Here is a 19,956-nt window from a genome sequence, read left to right on the forward strand (position 1 = left end):
GATGTTAAGTCCACAATTTCTCTGTTGGGAGATGCAGGCGGGTGGGGACAGGGCAGGATGGCCAGCACAGGACCCACCCCGAGGGCAACCCTCCACACAGCTCTGGCCAAGCATTGCTGTGTGGATGGGGGCCCATTGTCACATCTTTTTGTGCCTTAAAAGATGCCAGAAAATCATCTTATGTTTTAAAAAATATGAACTCTTGATAAATCCAATGTATGGATTCTGTGGGCACTGACCCATGGACTGCCTGTCTAAGACTTCTACATGAAATCTGTAAGAAGTAAGAGGTTTTTATTACCCTGGTTTTGAGATGAACTTTTTAAAAGTTGGTTCTTTACACTCATCCATCTTTGTACACACATCTGTCATAGACCTGGGGCTGTAAAGGTCAGTTTCTAAGATTGTCTTCTTCAAGAAGACAAAACAAAAAAATCTTATTTTCCTTTGTACGCCCATTGCCTGACTCTCTGCCTGGATCATGGAAGGCATTCGGTGAATGTTGGATGAATGAGGAAATGAGGTCAGAAAAGGAAAGTCAGCTTTACGATGTATCAGAGGAAAAGGTCAATGAATTTATAAAGTTGAGTCATGGCAATGAAAGCACGTTTAATCAGGAAGATGTAGATCCCATTTCTCTGCTAATGTCACACTCCATCCCCTCTACCCTAGGCTCTGCCCAGTTCCCCATCCAGACACCTGGAATTTATATCTTGGAACACAGAAGACAATTCACATTTCCCTGGAGTAGTGATTATGATTGAATTCTCAAACCTGGGCTTTGACCTTTATTTTTTAACTCAAATTAAAACCAATTTGAGTCCTCAAAGATAAATGTGCAGCAAGCCCAAGATCTTTCTCTGGGGAAACCTCCCTCCACTTGAATTGCCCACGGTCTCCAGGGGTTTTTATACAGTCAGAAATAAAAGTCAAGCCAGCTTGTAATAAATCTTGCCCAGGCACAACTCTGAGAGCAAGGACCTCCTTAACTTTCACCCTGCACCTTGCTTGCCTCCCATTAGTCCGCACACTCAGAAGGCAAACAGGCATTCCCAGGCACCATCCCAGTTTATCTAAGGATGAAATTTCTCTCCCCGTGCCTGCGGGCTGTCATAGATGTCTCCTTGGTCCCGAGAAAGTCTCAGCCCTCTGGGACTCTTTTTCTTGTGCTTGAAAGCCAAGGTGCAAGGGGAAGGGAATAATTAGCCGTCAGTTTCTGTGTCTTGTCTAATCCTCTCCAGTACCTTCTTCTGTGTAGTGGAAGGGGAAAACCCCGAAGCTAGACACGTGTGAGTGGCATGTTCTCCTTCAGGGCTGACTTGCTAATGGATACAAGGTCTCTTTTGGGGTGATGAAAATATCCAGAAATTAGACAATGGTGATAGTTGCACAGCCCTGTGGGTATACTCAAAACCACTGCATGCCTCTGCTGCTGCTGCTGCTGCTGCTACTGCTGCTAAGCCACTTCAGTCGTGTCCGACTCTGTGTGACCCCATAGACGGCAGCCCACCAGGCTCCTCTGTCCCTGGGACTCTCTAGGCAAGAACACTGGAGTGGGTTGCCATTTCCTTCTCTAATGCATGAAAGTGAAAAGTGAAAGTGAAGTCACTCAGTCATGTCCAACTCTTCTAACCGGGTGCATTTTATCGTATGGGGTGTACATTTCAATTAAAAATATTTTTTAAAAAACTGAGTTAAATTATTTGCCTCTGCCCTCTGCCAGCTGAGCTCTGCCAGCCCAGGGACTTGGAATCTCTAGCTGCTAAGCTGTTCCTCCCTGCATCTGGACCCTGGGCCAGAGGCTCACTGCACAGAGGAGTTGGCCAGGGCTGGCTCAGGGAGCACAGGGAGCCCCCCTAAGCCTGAGGCCACTCATGCTTAAGGGTAGATTTATGGCGTGGAGGCTCCCAGGGTAACAATGAGTGTGGGGTGGGGCCAACAGGCAGAGACGCCCGCGTGGGTAACCAGGGACTGGAAGTGGAAATGTTTTCTTTCTTAACTCCAGGAGAGACAAGGGGTGGTGTGGCCTCAACCGGAGAAGGAAACAATTCCCGTATTCTGAATGTAGCAGCTGAGAAAGATCATCGAAATGGTTTGCAGTGACAGAATGGAAGCTACTCTTTTTATAACTGGGGTCCTTCTTGATCTATATTTGATCTTAAGAAATATATTAGTTCAGAATAATTTTCGCTTTAAACTGAAAGCCTTGAATCTCCTGGATCCACACTGGCCCACTCTCGCCCAGGGAGGCTTTTCTCCCTTACCCCTTCTTTAGCGAGTAGAACAGTGAAAACTCTTATTTTACAGCTGGACAGGGTTCTTTCTTATGTTTTCTCATTAGGAGAGAAGAATATGGAAAGATCCCTCATGGAGGAATTATCTAAGTCTTCAAATTATAAGCAAGATAAACTATTAAGGCATTTTGAGAATGCTTTCTCCTCAATAATATTTCCTGAAACATTCTGAACAGGCATCCGTGTATATGTTTGGGCTATCTCTAGTTAAATGTCTGAAGCCCAACTCAAATGCGCTTATAAGGAATTTACTGGTTCATGTAAACTAAAGCAGTTCAGACTTCAGGCATGGCTCGATCCAGAGTATCAAGAAAGATCACCAAGCTCCAGTTTATTTTTTTCTCCATTTCTTGGCTCTGCAGAGTCTTGTTGCAACTCATTGATCCTGGCTGGATCATATACTCACTTCTGAATCAATTACCATGTCCAGGCAAATGCAATGTTAAAATTGGCTAGGCCTGCATTATGTGTCCATTTTTGGAGTAAGAGTGATACCCCATATTAACCATGTGGATGCGCAGGGGCAATGGAGTAATTCTTTAGAGAAAAATGTTGTATATTTACTAGGAGAGGGGAGAACAGGTGTTGGGTGACAAGAAAAACAAGATGTAGAGTGAAAATTTGGATTGCTGTCTGGGATAAAATCCATACCCTGACATTGTTAGCCATGTGACTTTTCCAAGCTTGGGAGTTTCATTTGGAAACCAAAGGTAAGAGTAGTACCTCTGTCCTAGGGTGGTGAGGATTAATTGAGAATCCAAGTAGAATATTTAGCATGCTGCTGCTGCGTCGCTTCAGTCATGTCGACCCCATAGACGGCAGCCCGCTAGGCTCCTCTGTCTCTGAGTGTCTCCAGGCAAGAACACTGGAGTGGGTTGCCATTTCCTTCTCCAATGCATGAAAGTGAAAAGCGAAAGTAAAGTCGCTCAGTCGTGCCCAACTCTTAGCGACCCGTGGACTGCAGCCCACCAGGCTCCACCGTCCATGGGATTTTCCAGGCAAGAGTACTGGAGTGGGGTGCCATTGCCTTCTCCGAGAATATTTAGCATAGTGCCCTTTAAATGATATTAGTAACAGCTATAGCTATTATGCATTAGTTTGCATCTAGGTAGAATCTTGTCATCAATGGAAAGTTTTTTTGTGTGTTTTAATGAGAAACCTAAAAAACCGAAGTAGTTTGATTTTTTTTCTTTTCCAAATGAAAGACCCAGGAATGAGTAAATTGGTAGAAAACTACAAAGGAAAACAGGATTATCTGGAGAATCAGAAGACTGGTTACTTTGGAGGGAGAGGGGGGCATGTTATAGGGAGGGAACACAAGTTTTCCTGACGCTTTATCTGGCAGGTGACTCCTTGGATGCATACTTTAAAACATAAATGTGCTGAGGTTGTCTAGCTTTTTCCTCTTTCTCTGGAGAGCACATAGACGTCCGCATTTCTCAGCCTCTGTTGCAGTGAACTGGGCCATGAAACTGAGTTCTGGCCCATGAAACATGGGCCGAAGTGGTGTGTACCACTTCCAGCCCTGACCCGTCAAACAACTCTGCCTTCTTATATCTGCTGCCTGGATGTTGATCTCCAAGGTAACCATGGAAGCCTGGTGATGAAGACGGTGGAGAGGCCGTCATTCCGAATCCCTAATACATGCTGGAGCAGGGGGCTCACCTCCCCACACTCCATTGCTGTTCAGGATTACCTTTTATAAAAATTTTTTAAACTTTTAAGCTTTATATTTGAGTATAGCTGATTAGCAGTGTCGTGACAGCTTCAGGTGCACAGCACAGAGACTCAGCCGTACAAGTACATGCATACATTCTCCCCCAGCTCCCCTCCCATCCAGGCTGCCACGCAGCACTGAGCAGGGTTCCCTGCGCTATACAGCAGGGCCTTGTTGGCTATCTGTTTTAAATATACCGATGTGGACAGGATTACTAGTTTAGACTTTACAGTGAAGGTAAGTTCTTTCAGGGCTTCCCTTGTGTCTCAGTGGTAAGGAATCCTCCTGCCACTGCAGGAGACACGGGTTTGATCCACGGGATGAGAAGACCCCCCGGAGAAGGAAATGGCAACCCACCCCAGTAATCTTGCCTAGAAAACTCCATGGACAAAGGAGCCTGGGCTACAGCTCCATAGGGTCACAAAAAGTGTCGGACACAACTTAGTGACTAAATAACAACAAAAAAACAAAGTTCTTTTGAGTGAAGTCATAGAAATGTTAGGGCATTTGGCAAATGGCAAGGTTTGCCAACCTTGATTCATAGGGTACATGTTTTCTATGCTTTTCAGTATGATAGAGCTGGCAATAAAAAATGTAAAGAATAAAGGAAAATGAAGGCAAGATGAAGATCATGGGAATAACAGGAAAGCAGGAGAAACCACCTCTCAGATTCAAAGCATTTCCAGTTCTTATTTCTGGAGGGGGTACAGCTTCAAGGGTAGAAGCTAGGGGACACGTCCCTATCTAAACCTTTTTGATCTTTTTGAAGACTCTGTCATGTGGGTAGAAACTGAAATTTCCTTTCTAGGAACTACTTCTCCAGAAAGTGTGAGGCAGAAAGGATAGGAAAAAGAATAGTAATAATAAGCAATAGCAAGAGCTGTTTATCAGGTGGGTGTTTGCTGCAGCCAGGCCCAACCCTGCTCAGCCCCTAGCCACAGGTCTCTGGGAAGTATCTTTGCTTCTTGTTTCAGAAGTAGGTGAGGAGGTAAGGCACATGGCTGAGGATCCCAACACGGTGCCCCTTACCTCTCTGCCAGGCTGATAAGTGAGGGGACTCAGTTCAAAGGCAGCATCTGTTGACCTGAGACATCTGCCCAGAAGTGGGCGTGGCAGTGGGCAGCGGTGGCAGGTGAGGTCTTGACATAGCCCTGTGGTCACTCCCAGGCCCTCTCTCCCCTGCCTCTCTTCCCAGAGGGCTCCTTCCAGGGCATGCTGAGCTCATTCCCCTACCCAAACCTTTTTACTTCTCATTCTTTTAGCTCAGTCTCTGGATGATTCTCATATTTCCCTCTTTGTCACCTTCACCCAGGCAGTTCCTGTCTGCCTCGGCTCACAGATCGAGTGCTTTACTACCTTCTTGATCATTTTTGTTGAAAAAAAATTTAAGAACTGTGGTTAACCACCACTCCCACCTGCTAATCCCACCTCCCAAAGAAGAGGACCCAGAACTTAAAAACCACCTACGGTTTTTAAGCAAACCAGGTGCTTCCAAGGGAACTTTCCACACTCCAGGGCCCAGGAGAAGGGGACGCAGACAACAGAGGAGGCATTCAGAACCATCCTTGCTTGCAGAGACACACTTGCCCTTGACCACACTGCCCGCAGGGAGGAAGTGGGCAAGTTCTGTACACTGAGGAACGTGTGTGCTTCTAACGTGGCCCAGTGCACTCGCCCAGGAGAAATCACACAGGGCTGCTGAATTCTAGTTCCAGACTCTGCTCTGAAGGGTGCTGCAGGGGTGGGAGGGGAGGCATCAGTGATGAGGCTTGGCTTCCCAATGACAGGATGTTGCTTCCATGCAAGTCCCACCCATCCCAGGCCACCCGGGGAAGAATATGCTGTACTTTAGCCCTGGTGAGAGAGAAGAAAGCCAAAGGCACATCACTGGACTGAGACTTTTATTTTTTTTTTCTCTCCAGGAAATATATTTCTGACAAGAGAAGCCAGCACTAAAAGGCCACTGTCTCCTATCCTCTCTCATCACAAATGGTGATGGTCTTGGACTTTCCCACCACCAACCCCTTGGCGGGAGCCCCTGGGAAGCACTCCGCCCCAGGATTTAAGAGCATGAACTCTGGAAACGCTCAGATCTCTGTTTAAATCTGGAATCCACTGCTTCCTAGCTGTGACCTCAGCCTCCTCGTTTGACCCTGCTGGGTCTCAGATGTCCCTTGAGGTTGCTGTGAAGATGAACCATATGGAGATGGCCTAGGCCAGGGTTTGACACTTAGGAAGCACTTCATAAGTCATGAATACCATCATCATTTTGCTGCTCTGTATAGAGAAGTTTGGTTTCTGTGATTGTTCTAGAAAAAGAGTCTGCAGGGCTGTGGGATGAGAGACTGAGAGCTGGGGGAATCAGGGAGATGACGAAGGCTGGAAAGAAGGACGCAGGGACAGGTGACACCTCCAGGGCCCTACCGCCAGGGAGCCCAGCAGGAGCTCAGTGAAGATGTGTGCTGGTTCGTGCAAGGTGTGGAGGAGCGTCCCAGGCTCTGCGGGTAGAAACAGGGTTCCCAGGTGACCACTCGCCCCCCACTCCCACCCCCACTGTGGGATACTCGTTTCACTGCTACCGCCCAGGGTCATCTCCCTGCCTGGGGAGCGCTGGGCCACTTTGCAGAATCCTGATTTTGCCTCTACACTGAGGACGGATCTGTGCAGCAGGACGGACACACGTTGGCAGAGCCCCTGAAGCTGAGGTGAACGGGAAGGTGAGAACCATCACTGTCGCTCAGGTAGGATGCTCCTGGTGGCCTGGCAAGAATGCCACCCCCACCCCCAGGGCAGGTAGAAGGTTAGGAGGTCACATCATGACCAGAAGGTGGCTTAAACTACAACATGGACTCAGAAACCCGGGTCAGAGGAGCTTCTCACTGCCTGCAGCCCCTCTTTCTCCCCCTTCTCCCTCTCCTCCTGCTTCCATCCTCCCACTTACCCTGATTGCCGTTCAGCTCAGTTCAGTTCAGTTCAGTCGCTCAGTCGTGTCCGACTCTTCGCAACCCCATGAACTGCAGCACACCAGGCCTCCCTGTCCATCACCAACACCCGGAGTTCACTCAGACTCACATCCATCGAGTCCGTGATGCCATCCAGCCATCTCATCCTCTGTCGTCCCCTTCTCCTCCTGCCCCCAATCCCTCCCAGCATCAGAGTCTTTTCCAATGAGTCAACTCTTCGCATGAGGTGGCCAAAGTACTTGAGTTTCAGCTTCAGCATCATTCCCTCCAAAGAAATCCCAGGGCTGATCTCCTTCAGAATGGACTGGTTGGATCTCCTTGCAGTGCAAGGGACTCTCAAGAGTCTTCTCCAACACCACAGTTCAAAAGCATTAATTCTTCAGTGCTCAGCCTTCTTCACAGTCCAACTCTCACCTCCATACATGACTACTGGGAAAACCATAGCCTTGACTAGCCAGACCTCTGTTGGCAAAGTAATGTCTCTGCTTTTGAATATGCTATCTAGGTTGGTCATAACTTTTCTTCCAAGGAGTAAGCGTTTTTTAATTTCATGGATGCAGTCACCATCTGCAGTGATTTTGGAGCCCAAAAAAATAAAGTCTGACACTGTTTCCACTGTTTCCCCATCTATTTCCCATGAAGTGATGGGACCAGATGCCATGATCTTCATTTTCTGAATGTTGAGCTTTAAGCCAACTTTTTCACTCTCCACTTTCATCAAAAGGCATTTTGGCTCCTCCTCACTTTCTGCCGTAATGGTGGTGTCATCTGCATATCTGAGGTTATTGATATTTCTCCCGGCAATCTTGATTCCAGCTTGTGCTTCTTCCCGCCCAGTGTTTCTCATGATGTACTGTGCATAGAAGTTAAATAAGCAGGCTGACAATATACAACCTTGACGTACTCCTTTTCCTATTTGGAACCAGTCTGTTGTTCCATGTCCAGTTCTAACTGTTGTTTCCTGACCTGCATACAGATTTCTCAAGAAGCAGGTCAGCTGGTCTGGTATTCCCATCTCTTTCAGAATTTTCCACAATTTATTATGATCCACACAGTCAAAGGCTTTGGCATAGTCAATAAAGCAGAAATAGATGTTTTCCTGGAACTCTCTTGCTTTTTCCTTGATCCAGCGGATGTTGGCAATTTGATCTCTGATTCCCCTGCCTTTTCTAAAACCAGCTTGAACATCTGGAAGTTCACAGTTCACGTATTGCTGAAGCCTGGCTTGGAGAATTTTGAGCATTACTTTACTAGCATGTGAGATGAGTGCAATTGTGCAGGAGTTTGAACATTCTTTGGCATTGCCTTTCTTTGGGATTGGAATGAAAACTGACCTTTTCCAGTCCTATGGCCACTGGTGAGTTTTCCAAATTTGCTGGCATATTGAGTGCAGGACTTTCACAGCATCATCTTTCAGGATTTGAAATAACTCCACTGGAATTCCATCACCTCCACTAGCTTTGTTCATAGCGATGCTGTCTAAGGCCCACTTGACTTCACATTCCAGGATGTCTGGCTCTAGGTGAGTGATCACACCATCATGATTATCTTGGTCATGAAGATCTTTTTTGTACAGTTCTTCTGTGTATTCTTGCCACCTCTTCTTAATACCTTCTGCTTCTGTTAGGTCCATACAATTTCTGTCCTTTATCGAGCCCATCTTTGCATGAAATGTTCCCATGATATCTCTAATTTTCTTGAAGAGATCTCTAGTCTTTCCCATTCTGTTGTTTTCCTCTATTTCTTTGCATTGATTGCTGAGGAAGGCTTTCTTATCTCTCCTTGCTATTCTTTGGAACTCTGCATTCAGATGCTTATATCTTTCCTTTTCTCTTTTGCTTTTTGCTTCTCTTCTTTTCACAGTATTTGTAAGGCCTTCCCAGACAGCCATTTTGCTTTTTTGCATTTATTTTCCATGGGGATGGTCTTGATCCCTGCCTTCTGAACAATGTCATGAACCTCTGTCCATAGTTCATCAAGCACTCTATCTATCAGGTCTAGTCCCTTAAACCTATCTCTCACTTCCACTGTATAATCATAAGGGATTTGATTTAGGTCATACCTGAATGGTCTAGTGGTTTTCCTTACTTTCTTCAATTTAAGTCTGAATTTGGCAATAACGAGTTCATGATCTGAGCCACAGTCAGCTTCTGGTATTGTTTTTGCTCACTGTATAGAGCGTCTTCATCTTTGGCTGCAAAGAATATAATCAATCTGATTTTGGTGTTCACCATCTGGTGATGTCCATTTGTAGAGTCTTCTCTTGCGTTATTGGAAGAAGGTGTTTGCTATGACCAGTGCATTCTCTTTGCAAAACTCTATTAGCCTTTGCCCTGCTTCATTCCGTATTCCAAGGCCAAATTTGCCCTTAGCATGCCTCTTCTTTCCGTCTTTTCCATTATGTGTGTGTGTGCTGAGTCGCTCACTTGTGTCTGACTTTTTGTGACTCCATGGACTGAAGTCTGCCAGATTTCTCTGTCCATCAAATTCTCCAGGCAAAAATACCGGAGTGGGTTGTCATTTCTTCCTCCAGGGGATCACCCTGACCCGGGGATGGAACCCACGTCTCCAGCATTGGAAGGTGGATTCTTTACCACTGAGTTACCTGGGAAGCCCCTTCTCTGTTATATACACATCCAATACATATGGTGACAAGTTCAGACAGCACAAAAAGGCACACTCTTCAAAGGAAACTCACTCTCATCTCTGATCCCCAGTCCTCAGTTTACCTGCCTAGAAGCCACTGCTTAAGCATATGCATTCAAGTGTGTAAGTTGGTGGCTATGTATTTTACACAAATATGAGCATGCCATATAGATGTTTTGGTTCTATGCCTTTTTCACCTAACACTATATCTTTAAGCTGGTTTTAGGTACCTCATTCATTTTAATAGGTGCATAATGTTCCATTGTATGGACACACTATAATTTACCTAATCAGTCCACAGCTGATGCACACTTAGGATGTTTCTACTCTTGATGTCTACCAACAAGTATCATGACAACAACAATTATGAAAGTAGTTGACATTTGTTGGACTCTTAACAAGTGCACTTTTATTTAATGTATTTTACTCCATTAAGTCATTCAGTCTTCAAAATAAATCTAAATGGCAGGTGTTATTATTGTCATTTTATGGCTAAGGAAATCAAAGCACAGAGAGATTACCTTGCCTGCTTCTTTGCACACATGAATGATTATATCTGTAAAATAAAATGCTAAAAATCTATTATAAATTTTGATGTATTTTACCAAGTTGTCCTTCTAAGACATTAATTCCAGTTTATATTCTCATTGACCTTGTATAAAAGTTCCTATTTCCTTCATATATTTCATATCTATATTTATATAGGGAAATAGAAAGTGAAAAGAGTAGGAAAAAACTTATATCTTGTTGTGACTTAATTTGCATTCCTATTATTATGAGTAAAATTGCACACTTTTTTATATGTTTAAAGTCATTCTATTTATTTTTTCATGAATCCTTTGCCGTTGATCTTTTTTGAATCACTTTATAAGAACTCTGTATATTAATAATAATCTACATTCTTTTTGAAAAACTATTTTATTTAAAAATGTATTGTAAAATACATACAGAGATGATTAAGGATGATATATACATCCAAATAGAGAAGGAAATGGCAACCCACTCCAGTGTTCTTGACTGGAAATCCCATGGAAAGAGGATCCCGGTGGGCTACAGTCCATGGGGTCGCAAAAGAGTCGGACATGACTGAAGCAACTTAGTGCACACGCACACGCACAAACACACACACACACCCAAATACACAGAGTAACAGCAGCGTAAAAATGGAACATTTCCAGTAGCTCCAAAGCTCCTTGTGGTTTCGTCTCTCATTGCCTTCACCCACCGACCCTCACGTCCGACCCTCCAGGAAACTATTACCCTAAATTTTGCGCTGATCATTCTCTTTTTTTGTTGCTTTACCACTATGCATATATTCCTAAACAATATATTGTTAGTTTTGTCTGATTTTAAATTTCATATAAACTGTGTGTATTTTTCTGTGACTTCCTTCTTCCTTTTATGATTTTGAGAGATGTCCATGTTCATGTGCAGAAGCTGCGGCTCATTAATTGTTAATGCTATTGTGTGTTTTATGATTATGCCATTTATGTGTGAAAAATACAATCCACTGCAATTATGGGAATTTTCATGACTCTAAATTATTTCTAATACTTGGTTTTCTTAGGCTGTGATGGGTGTATAATGTTATCTCGTTGTGACTGTATTTGACATTTCCATGATTAGTGAGGTTGGGCATATTTTTGTATTTTATAAGCCACTAATATTTCCTCTTCTCTGAAGAGATTATGACTTTTAACCATTTCCTATTGTATAGCTTATCTTCTTATTGATTCTTTGGTGTTCTTTATATATTCTATATATTAACCCTTTGTGAGTTAGAAGTGTTGCAAATATATTCAATTTGTGGTTTGTCTTTTCACTTTATGATATCATTTTGTGAAGAGACGTTCTTAATTTTAACATAGTCAAATATGCTAATCTTTATATTTTTGCTTTTTGCATCTTGTTTGAGGAATCTTTGCTTTATCTGAAGTCACAATAGTATTCACCTACATTGGCTTTAGCACTTACGAATTTAATCCATTGGAAATGGATTTTTGTTTTGCTGACACAAGAATCCAGTTTCATTCTTTTGCCATATAGAAAGACAGTCCCAGGACTAATGTCTGTCTTTCCTCATTTGTCTTCAACGCCACTCTGGTGTAAACCCAGTGTGTTTATTTGCATGGGTCTGTTCCTGGGCTCTGTTCTTTTATCTTTATTTTTGGTCTATTCCTGCACTTATCTCACTTTCTTCCTTGTCATAGTTTTATAATAAATCTTGATATCTGTTAAGGCAGCCTCCCCCCAGCTCCTCCTCCTTCTTCAGGGGTCTTTTGACCATCCATGGATCTTTACTCTTTCAAAGAAATGCTCTGTTGAGATCTTGTTTGGAACTGCATTGAGCCTGAAGATCAGTGTTAAGAGAAATGATGTATTTATGATATTGAAACTTCCTCTCCCAGAAAATGGCACGTCCCTACATTTACTTAGGTCTTTTAAAATGTCTTTCAGTATGGATTTATAATTTTTCTTAAAGGATTGCACATCTTGTTAAATTTCCTTTAAAATTTTTCTCTTTGGGGATTATTGCAGTTGGCTTTTTAAAGAATAACATTTTGCAAAATGCAATTATTAACTGAATACTGACTTTGTGTCCAGCAGTCTTTCTAAACTCTCATATTGTTTTATCATTTATCTATATATTATTTGGGTAGATAATCCTAGCACCTGTGAACAATGGTACTTTATTTCTTTCAAAACCTTTAATTTTTCTTTATTTTTGTCTTAACTCACTGGTTTGGGACATCCAGTATAATGTTGATTAGTAGTGATCATAGCATCCTTGCCATTTTTAAAGAATAATTTTATTCATTTACTTAGTTTTGGCTGTGCTCGTTCTTTGCTGATACATGGGCTTTCTCTGGTTGCCGTGGGCGGGGGCCACTCTAGCTGCAGTGGGCGGGGGCCACTCTCTAGCTGCCGTGGGCGGGCTTCTTATTGCAGTGGCTTCGCTTGTTGCAGAGCACAAGCTCTATGGTGTGTGAGTTTCAGTAGCTGAGGTTCCTGGACTCTAGGGCACAGGCTCAATAGCTGTGCCTGGGTTTAGTTGCTCTGAGGCATGTGGGATCTTCCCAGACCAAGAATTGAACCCGTGTCTCCTGCATTGGCAAGCAGATTCTCTACCAATGAGCCACCAGGGAAGCCCCATTTATTTATTTATTTATTTTGCCACACCATGCAAGATCTTAGTTCCCCAACCAGGGATTGAATCCATGCCCCTTGGAGTGGATGCACAGAATCCTAACCACTGGAGTACCAGGCAATTCCCTCCTGGACTTATTCAGATAAAGGGCATGTTTTCAGCATTAAATATGACTTGCTGTGACATTTTTTTGAGGTATTCCTTATCAGGTTAAGAAAAGCTCTATCTAGTCCTAGTCTGCCAAGAGTTTTTATTATGAATAAATGTTGAATTGATCATATGGTTTTTCTTTTAAAATTATGTTTATATGATTGACAGCATGCTAATATTGAACTACACTTACATGTTTAGCACAGAACCAATCTGGTGAAGTTGAATTTTTTATTTATTATTTTTTATTTATTGCATCTTGCTGGCATCTGTTTGATAAAATTTTGTTTAGGATTTTGCGTTTATCTCCAAGAATGAGATGAGTTTCTTCATTGTGCCATTGTTTCCTGACTTTCTAATCAAGAAAAGGTTAAGCTCATAAAAAAGTCTACGAAAAAAGTTTAAGATTGAATTATCTGATGATAGCATACTTATGAAGATGTAAAGGATTTTGGTCCTGCAATTTCATTGTAGGAAGATATTAAACTACTGATTTAATTTCTTGTATGGTCATTAGATTACTTAAATTTTCTGTTTTTTCTTGATTCACTTTTAATGAGTTATGTATCTGAGGAATTTGCCCCTTAATCTAGGTTTTCAGATAAATTGGCAAAGATTCTCACAGCTTACCTATTTAATATCAGCCATTCTTTTCTTTCTTTTTTATTGATTAATGTAACTAGAAATTTGCCTATATTATTATTTTTTCAAAAACAAAACTTTTGACCTTGCTGATTTTTTGTTTTTAAATAATTTCTCTACTTATTATTCTATCCCTTCTGTGGGGATTGTGTGGGGGATTGTGTCATTGAATACTTACGTTACTAATGTTGAGCTTCTATTCTTTTTAAAATGTAAACATTGACGCTATATATTTCCTGAAAAAACTCAGTGGTAGCTGTATTGTTCAATTTAAATGTTTTAATGTACCACTGCTTGTTAAATCAATGAGTTATTTAGAAATTTGTTTTTAACTTTCCTATTGATTTCTCTAGAAGTTTAACACATTATATTCAACCAAATAAGAGAGAAAGTTAATAGCTTTGCTTTCCTACTAAGCAATAAAATTATCTTCTGAACAATAAAATAATCTTCAAATGCTGTGATTCCAATCATCTCCTAAAATCATTCTCTTTGTTCTATTTTATCCCCATGAGCAAACTCTGGGAGACAGTGGACAGGAAGCCTGGTGTGCTTCAGTCCATGGGGTCACAAAGAGTCTTACAAGACTGAATAACAACAACGAAGCTAGATCCAGGGGTTTCCCAGGTGGCACTAGTGGTGAGAATCCACCCGCCAGTGCAGGAGACCCAAGAGATGTGAGTTTGATCCCTGAGTCTGGAAGATCCCCTGGAGTGTGAAGTGGCAACCACTCCAGTGTTCTTGCCTGAAAAATGCTATGGACAGAGGAGCCTAATGGCCCACCATGGGGCTGCAAAGAGCCAGACGTGACTGTGCTTGCACACACACACACACATACACACATACACACGATATATATTGTTTCACAAAAATCTATGTTTAGATTTAGCCTACATTTACTTTACCGTTGTTTTCCACACTTGCTCACATTAAAAATTTTTCTTCTGAGATAAATTATAATTTTTTCAGAAACTCATCCTTTGGAACTCTCTGGATGGTAAACTCTTCCAGTTCCTACGTCTGAAATATATTTTGTTCTGTGTGTTCATATTGAGAAAGAGTAGCTTGATTAGTATGCATAGCATAATATCACTTAAACATCTAATCAATAATCTATGCCTTTGAAGATGATCTTATTGAGCCATAATTAACATTTAATAAAGTACACAAATTTAATCACGTACAGTGCTAAGTAGAGGTGGGAAAAAGCAGCATGTTGTGTTCCTGGGGCTTCCCTGACAGCTCAGCTGGTAAAGAATCTGCCTGCAATGCGGGAGACCTGGGTTTGATCCCTGGTTGGGAAGATCCCCTGGAGAAGGAAAAGGCTACCCACTCCAGTATTCTGGCCTGGAGAATTCCATGGGGTCACAAAGAGTTGGACAAGACTGAGAAACATTCACTTTCACTTGTGTTCCTGATCTTAGAGAGAGAACATTCAGTTCTTTCCAATTAAGTATAGAGTTAGCTGAAGGTTTTGAGGGTAAACATTTTTCACAGGATTGAAGAATTCCCTTCTAGTTCTAGTTTGCTGAGAATATTTTTACTAAATCAGGAAGTAAATATTGGATTTTTGTCAAATATTTTTTCTGCATTTACTGAGAGGATCATATGGTTTTTCTTTTTGGTTGGTATTATGGTACGTGACATTGATTGATTTTTTTAACCCCATTTCATCATGATGTGTTATCATTAAATATATGGTTGGATTTGATATGCTAAAATTTTATTTAGAATTTTTGCATTTATGTTCATGACAGACATTGGGCTGGTTTTTCATATTGTTTTTTCTTAGTCTGATTTTAGTATTAGGGGTATTGGCGCTGTTGGCCTCGTAGAGTAAATTGGAAAGTATTCTCTTCTATCATGTGGAAGTGTTTGTGTAGAACTGACATTTTTTCCTCAAATGTTTGGTAATACTTACCAATGAGGCCATCTGGAGCCTGTGGTTTTGCTTTTGGGATGATCTTTAACTGAAATTCATTTTCTTTAATTGTTTTAGAAATATCTGTAGTGATGTCATTTCTCTTTTTTCTGATATTGGTAATTATGTGATTTTTTTCCTTTCTTCTGATCAGTTTATCTAGAAATTTGAAAATTTTATGGAAATTTTCAAGGAGCCAGGTTTTTGACTCATTGATTTTTCTATTGTTTTTGTTTTTATTCCATTACCTTCTATATTAATTTTTATTATTTCCTTTCCTTTGCTTTATTTGGACTTAATTTGCCTTTTCTCTAGTTTATTATGGTAGAAGTTGACATCATTAATTTGAAAATTTCTCTCTTTTCCAATAGAGGCAATTAGTGATATAAATTTCCTTGTAAGTACTGACTTAGTTCAGTTCAGTCGCTCAGTCGTGTCTGACTCTTTGCAACCCCACGGACTGCAGCACGCCAGGCTTCCTTGTCCATCACCAACTCCCAGAGCTTGCTCAAACTCATGTCCATTGAGTTGGTGATGCCACTCAACCATCTCATCCTCTGTCGTCCCCTTCAATCTTTCCCAACATCCGGGTTTTTTCCAGTGAATCAGTTCTTCAAATCAGGTGGCCAAAGTAGCAGCTCACACATTTTGATATGTTGTCTTTTCAGTTTTATACAGTATGAAATGCCTTTCAATTCCCTTTTTGATTTTTTCTTTGACCCCTCAGTTATTTAGAAGTGTGTTATTTAGTTTTAAATATTCGTGGATTTTCCAGAGATCTTTCTGTTATTAATTTATAATTTGATTTCATTGTGGTTGAAGAACATACTTTGTATAACTAGAATCCTTTAAAGTTTATTTAGACTTGTTTTATGGCCCAAAGTATGGTCTTTCTTGGTAAATGTTCCTTGTGCACTTGAAAAGAATGTGTATTCTGCATTGTTGGGTGGAGTGCTGTATAAATGCCAATTAGGTCGAGTTGGTTAATACTGTTATTCAGATCATCTGTATTCCTACTGATTTTCTGTCTACTGATTCTATCAATTCTTGAGAGAAGGATATTGAAATATTTTATTATAGTGGTGGATTTGTCCATTTCTCCTTGTAGTTCAATTCTATCAGTTTTTCTTCATGTGTATTGAACCTCTGTTGTTAGTTACATAAACATTTAGAGTTATGTCTTGATGAAAGGACCTCTTTATCATGATAAAATGTGTTTCTTTCTCCCTTGTAATATTCTTTGCTCTGAAATCTTTGTCTGATATTTATATAGCCATTCCAACCTTTTTTTTTATTTGTTTAGACATAACTCTTTTGTCATCTCTTTTTTCATGGTATCTCTTTCTTCATCATTTTACTTTCAATTTATTTTTATCTTTATAGATAAAATGCATTTCCTGTAGGCAAGATGGACTTCCCTGGTGGCTCAGATGGTAAAGAATCTTCCTTCAATGCAGGAGACCTGGGTTAGATCCCTGGATTGGGAAGATCCCCTGGAGGAGGGCATGGCAACCCACTCCAATATTCTTGCTGGGAGAATCCCTATGGACAGAGGAGCCTGGTGGGCTACAGTCCATGGGGTTGAAAAGAGTCAGACATGACTGACTGATTAAGCACAGCACAACAGAGTCGGCAAGATAGAGTTGAGTTTTGTTTCTTTCTTTTTCTTTTTTAATCCAATCTGAAAATCTCTGCCCATTAGTCAGTAGTGTTAAGAACATTTACATCTAATGTAATTATATGATTAGGTTTAAATCTATCATCTTGATATTTATTCATCTTTTCTTCATCTCTTCTTTGTTTTTTTCCCCTGATTTTTCTGCCTTCTTTTGGATTGAGTATTTTTATGATTCTATTTAATCTTTTCACTATATTATTAGCTATGCTCTTTTGTAATTTGAGTGGTTGTTTTAGAGTTTATAGGATGCAACTTTAACTTGTCACAATCTACCCTTAAGTGATATCTCACCACATTACAGAGTATGAGAAACTTAAAAAGGAATACTTTCATTTATTCCTTTACAATCTTTATACTGTTGTTACAGGTTTCACCTATATTAAGTTATAAATCACACTGAATGTCATTATGCTTGTTTAAAGACTAAATTATCACATAAAGAAATCTTTTATAATTCTATAACGTTTCTCATTCCTTTGTGTAGATCCAGATTGCAATTAGTATCATTTCCTTTCTGCTTGAAGGAGTAATTCTTTGTGCTCTGTAGTTTACTGGTTATGAATTATTTCAGCTTTTGCATGTCTGAAAAAGTCTTCATTTTACTTTTATTTTTGAAGATGTGTGCTGGGAATATGATTTACGATTGTAGATTGCTGCTGCTGCGTCGCTTCAGTCGTGTCTGACTGTGTGTGACCCCAGAGATGGCAGCCCACCAGGCTCCCCCGTCCCTGGCATTCTCCAGGCAAGAATACTGGAGTGGGGTGCCATTTCCTTCTTCAATGCATGCGTGCATGCTAAGTTGCTTCAGTCGTGTCCGACTCTATGCGACCCCATGGACAGCAGCCCACCAGGCTCCTCTGTCCACGGGACTCTCCAGACAAGAGCCCTGGATTACTAGGTATTCTTCTTTTGGGTATGTTAAGATATCGCTCCATTGTCTTTTGCTTGCATTGTTTTCAAAAACAAATCTGTCGTTTTGACCTTTGAGCCTCTGCGTGTAGGTTGTCTTCCACCCCACCGCTCTGCCAGCATTACTTAAGATATTCTCCTTACTCCAACTTTGATTGGAGTAAGTTTGATTCTGATATTTTGACTTGGTGATTGAACTGGAGGTTTGTTATGTTTCTTGAATCTTTAGCTTTAATGTTCTCATTAAATTTGGAAAGTTTGAGGCCATTACATCTTCATATATTTTTTCTGTCCCTGTCCCTCCTTCAGGGACTCCAATTACATGTATATCATACCGCCTGAAACTGTCTCACAGCTCCCTGATCCTCCTTTAATCTTTTAGCTTTTTTTTCCCTCTCCTTGTCTCATTTTGCATAGTTTCTATCACTGTCTTCAAATACAGTGATATTTTCTTCTGTAATATCTAATATATCTTTAACCCCATTCAGTGTATTTTCTAATCTCAAACACTGCAGGTTTTATCTCTGTAAGTTTTTCCTGATTTTTATGTCTTGAATGCATTTATGTAAAATTTTGAGTATTTGGAATACATTTATAATAACCAATTTAATGTCCTTGACTGCTTATTCTGACATTTGTGTCAGTTCAGAGTCAGTTTTGATCAAGTTTTTTTCTTCATTATGTTTTATGAATTCTATTTCTTCTTCTTTGAATGCCTGGTAATTTTTTTTATTGGATACCAAACACTGTGAATTTGACTTTGTTGATGGTTTTATGTTTTTATATTTCTGTAAATATTCTTTTTTTTTTTCCCCTGAGATATAGTTTAGTTACTTAGAAACAGTTTGATAATTTTCGGTCTTGTTTTAATGATTTATGAGATGGGATGAGAGGAGTATTTCTTTTAGGGCTAATTATCCCCTACCTCCCACAGAAGTAATAACCTTTAGAGTACTCTACACCTTGAACCATGAAGGTTTTCAATCTTACGGGTGAGAACGGTCACTGTTGGCAGCTCTCTTGAGCTCTGTGTAGTATTCCCTCTGATCCCTTTGAGAGGTTCTTTCTCTGGCCTTAAGTAGCTTCCTTATACACATAGGCTTATCAGTTCTCTGTTAAAGACATGAGACCCCTCTATGGGTCTCCAGAATTCTCTTTCTGTGATACCTCTTAATACTTAGTTTTATCAGATTCTAGGAACCTTTGCTCTTAGCTGTGTCTCCAGCTCAGAAAATCTTCTGGCTTCTTCCTCCACTGCAGTCTAGAAACTCTCTCTCAGAGCACAAGCAGGGCAGCTGTAGTATTTTGTATATTTGTATTTGGTATATTCTATTTGGTATATTCTATTTGGTATATTCGTATTTTGTATATTTGTATTTGGTACATTCGTATTTGGTATATTTTTCCCACTCTCGGGAATCGCTGTTCTCTGTTTCTGCTGTTCGCTGTCTTGAAAATAGTTTTCATATGCTGTTTATTTCCGTGGGAAAGTAAAGACAGTTCCTGTTACTCCATCTAGATCAAAGTCAGTCTTTTAATGGGAGTACTTATCTCATTTACATTTGATGTGGCCATTGTGTAATTGGGCTTAAACAACATCCTGCTATTTGTTTTCTATTTATCTCATCAGGTTTTTGTTCCTTTGGTTTTCCTTTGCTGCCTTTTAAAAACTCAATCAAGAAATTTTAATTATTCCTGTGAATATCCTCTATTAGATTTTTATCTATGCAGTTTTACTTTTTTGTTAGCTTGCTCTAGAGAGTGAAAGGTGAATTTTAGTACATCACAATTCTTCAATTAATAATACAAAACTCCATGTTTAAAATGAAAAACCTTACAAAAATATGCTTCCATTACTCCTGTTTACTATTATTTTCATATATTTTAT

This window comes from Capricornis sumatraensis, chromosome 18 (assembly GCF_032405125.1).
Source record: "Capricornis sumatraensis isolate serow.1 chromosome 18, serow.2, whole genome shotgun sequence".
In the NCBI taxonomy this organism is placed as follows: Eukaryota; Metazoa; Chordata; class Mammalia; order Artiodactyla; family Bovidae; genus Capricornis; species Capricornis sumatraensis.